Source organism: Octodon degus, unplaced genomic scaffold (genome assembly GCF_000260255.1).
Source record: "Octodon degus isolate 3935 unplaced genomic scaffold, OctDeg1.0 scaffold00032, whole genome shotgun sequence".
NCBI lineage: Eukaryota > Metazoa > Chordata > Mammalia > Rodentia > Octodontidae > Octodon > Octodon degus.
In genome coordinates this window covers 17,657,019-17,661,108 of record NW_004524608.1, presented here as the reverse complement: position 1 = coordinate 17,661,108, position 4,090 = coordinate 17,657,019, and the positions used below count along the sequence as shown (strand labels likewise).

General features: G+C 35.0%; 1 pseudogene; it reads left to right on the top strand.

Annotated features, from left to right (window-relative positions):
- The first annotated feature begins 250 nt into the window (after nucleotides 1-250).
- Nucleotides 251-347, top strand: LOC111816451 (annotated as a pseudogene).
- The last annotated feature ends 3,743 nt before the right edge of the window (nucleotides 348-4,090 follow it).

Sequence of the window (4,090 nt, the reverse complement as noted above, 5' to 3'; positions counted from 1 at the left end):
ACTGAGAATTCACATTTCTAACAAGTGATAGCAAAGCTGCTGGTTTGGGAATTGTGCTTTGAGGAGCAATGATCACATGTCTCCTTACCAATGCAGACATCATGCTTTCATATACTCTTAGTCTATTGTGATTTGACTTTTTAAATGAATCTTCCAGATTAAAACATACAATTATAGATTTCAGGCATTAATAGTATAATAAATGTTCTGTTAGTATAGAGTAAAAACAACACAATAAAAAAGAAAAGTAGTGCTCGCTTTGGCAGCACATAAACCAAAACTGGAACGATACAGAGAAGATTAGCATGGCCCCTGTGCAAAGATGAAATGAAGCATTCCATATTTTTAGATTGTTCAAAAAGAAGGGGGTGGTGAATGAAGGCAAGAGACAGGAAAAGGAATATTGTGGGACTGTCCTGCTTCAAGGTTGCATATAATTAGATTTTTGGGCTTATGTGCAAACATAAGAAGTATATAATTCTTTATGCCTATTTTTAAAATATATTCTAATTTTTAAATGTTTTTTCATCATATTCTGTAGGGACTTAAAGTTCAACATATCAATACTTGAGTGAGAATATGTGTTCCATGTTATGCCTAAGATATTTGATATTCAGACAGACAGTGAGGTTAAGCTTAACAGCCTAGGTTGTATGGTAATAACAATAAGCTTGTCTTCTGGATGGTTAACAACCTAAGTTTGCAGACCAAAATTAGAGAAAAAGGAGGGCTGCAAGGAAAGCCAACTTTTTGGCCCTAACCTTCTAAGGTCAATTAAGACTCAGGACATATGAGAACTTGTAATGTTACATAATGTAACTCGGTAGTGTCCCAAATTTTCTGATCAAGGAGATTATGGGGCCAAAGAGGAAAGTGCTCGATGATGTAAAGTGTGCCTAAGAAGACTCATATGGAGAGAAAACAATCTCTCAGGCTTTCACAGAGAGCACATTGGCCAAGCAATGGTCGTGACTCATCCACATGGCTGACACTGACAAAGGTTCTACAATCTGAGGTACAGGATGTCAGGATAAATCCTGAGGGGATTTCACTGACCTTATCAGACCCAAAAGCTACAACTATCATTACCTTGATCTTAACCATCCAGCACAAAAGTATAAAAATGAAATACAAGAAATAAAGCCATGATGTTATGTTGAGCTGTAGGGGACTCAGGTCAACAATTTCTGACATTGCCAGTCAAGCGGAAGACCCAATACTATTATGTGCTACTGAACTCTTTTAGACTATTTTGCAGAGTTTACACACCTATAATATTCAAATAACGGAAAGAAACAAAAAAGGGGATACAAATGAATGTCCATTTTGTATCCGTGTATTCAAAGTGGTTAGGATAGATATATAGTTACATTCTCTTAATGAATAGAATGATTTGTTCTAATGGTGTTTGTAAATAGGATATCATGTCCACATCTTGTACAGCAATTAACCACTAGGAAGAATGTATGCAATGGTTTAATTATTGAAACTGTCCTACCAATTTGGTTTGAAAGTGTCTCATTGCTATTTGTTTCTCAATAAAATTATGAAAAAAATATGTTTATAAAAAAAAGAAAAGAAAAGTTCCTAGCATAGTAGATAAGCTAGAATTAGTCATGAAAATAAATAGAAATATAGGGAATTACTTCTCTAGATCACAGAGGAAGTGGTGATTTGGATATCTCTTGAGCATTCATCTGGATATTTAAGAAACTGTAATATTTTAGAAATGGAAAATCAAAAGCAAAAAGTTAATATTCCAAAAGTAAACTTTTACTTAAAACTTGAGTTTACTATTATACATAAGAAAGGCCAAAATTTGCTATAATTCAACTAATGAAGAAAATAAATATTTAGAGGGACAAAGTGAATCAATGTGCAGAGACTTTCTAAACAAGACTCTGAGGTTTTTAATTTTTCCCCTGTAATAAGTTCCCTTTCAGAACAGTTCATGGAAGCAACTGGCTCGTTCCTACAGGATTAGGAGTGGTGACACAGCTGTGCAGAACTGGCACACAGCAATTTGATTTCCCAGATTTGCTCTCTAACCTCACTCATACCACAATTGCTTCTGAATCTCTAATCTTCCTAAGAGAACACAAGAGTTAAGCTTGGAGCTTTCCACTCTATCCTTGTCCCTAAAATTAGCTCACTATCACAGACAGTAAGATTACCTTTTCTTGACTATTTGGAAAAAAATAGAAGATAATATACAAAGTACAAAAACTCACTTCATCTCTACTTCCATGAAACTTATCTGCCTCTTGAAATCCTAGCTTTTATTATGTCTAATATAAGTGAATCCAATGTTGGAGAAAATATCTGGTGTATGAATCAAGAAGCAAGAGTACTAGTTTCAAGACCCTGCAACATCTACTCAGAAGTCTGCTATTAGCATGAGATTAGAGAGTGCCACTCACAACCAACAAAAAACCCACAAAATAATGTTTTAATTACATGTAAACCTAACTTATGAGCAATTTCATATCCCTAGGATTTGACTAAAAGAAAAATAGAAACGTTAGCTAAGAAAAAGCTAAAATTTTCTAGATTTTTATAAATCACTTGTTTACCAGTAATATTAAGTGGTTTAGATTGACAAATATTTTCATCAAATGTGGGAAATATTTTTTCTAAGTATTTGATCCATCTATTCTTTAAAATAACAAGTATTTACTGACCAGCCATCTGGAAAAGCTTTTAGGTATTTAAGGACAGTGAAAGGAAGATAGCAAACTAAAGAGAAACTTAGAGAAAAATTTGAGTTCCCAGAGTGTAAGTTCTAGTAAGAGAAATGGATAATAAACAATATGCATATTAAATAAATAAATAATGTTATATTTTAGAAAATGTCATATGCTATGGACAAAGATAAACTAAGATAGGAGGTGTTGTAAGTTCCTGGAGTAGAAAATTTAAATAATTTTCACTGCAGCCCTTATTCAGAAACTGACATTTGAGCAGTGGCTTTAAAGAAATGAGGAAGTTAGCAATGTGCTATTTGGAAGACCATTTCTCTTAGAAACACAGGAAGCAAAAGGCCAATGCAACTGTATAAAAGAGGAGTAAAGTGGGAGATGAAACGGAATGAAGATGCCTGTCCGAGCCTTCTTGAGTCTTACGAAGACATGGGCCTTTTTCTCTGAAATGAAATGTGAGGCTTGTGAGCAGAGGAGCAAGCGGTCTAACTTTTTTTATAAGAGCTAATTCAGCTGTGATACCTTGCTATGCATGAAAGTAGGGGCACAAACGTAGAGACAAATCAGGGTTACAGTAATCTGGGTGCAGTAATGGGTATACTCACATCTAAGATAAAGGTAGTTTAAATGTCCTTACTGGCTGGAAAAATATTTGTTGTAGTTTGCAAGTCAGCTTTATCACTAGATCACCAATAAAAAGTCCTACATTTGTGGTCCTCATATCAGGACAAGTTGAAAAATGAGGCCAAATTTCCAACTTCATACTGAGATTCTCAAGTGTTTTGTCTTAGTTCAAGTATCAGTCTCTTGCTTTGTCATGGGACAAGGTGACTCTACCAAGTTATTATGAGTATGTTCAGTGCCTGAGAGGGGAGATGGGAATTTCCTAACAATGCAGATCTTATAGGTCCACCTGGTACTGTTTCAGATTTGTAGTCAGAGCCTTCTAAACCAGAAATAAGAGGAAAACATGAAGCAATCTTGTGCATTTTTCTTCCAGAAAAGTAAGTACATAGAAATCCCTGCCTAAATCATTATCTATGGCTCCAGATTGTAAAGTCTTACCTTGTACAAACTCTGTAAATTATATTAGATATAGGAGTCTGAAGATCAGAAGTTTGAACCAGTGTAGAGGCTACTACAACCCAGCATTTCCCAAAATCTGCTAAATCAAATGAAAGTTGCAGGAGAAATAGTTGCTTTATAAAAAAAAATCCTCTGGTAATTGTGTCATCAACAAGGTCAAATAAGTTTATTTCTATTAGAGCCTTTCAAAACCTTGACTATGCTTCCCAGCATGATCACAACTGTTTCCAGTACAGCGTGACAAACCAGTGGCCTCTGTGTCCTTCTCTGTTTCTCTCTCTGTCTCTCTGCCTCTGTCTGTCTCT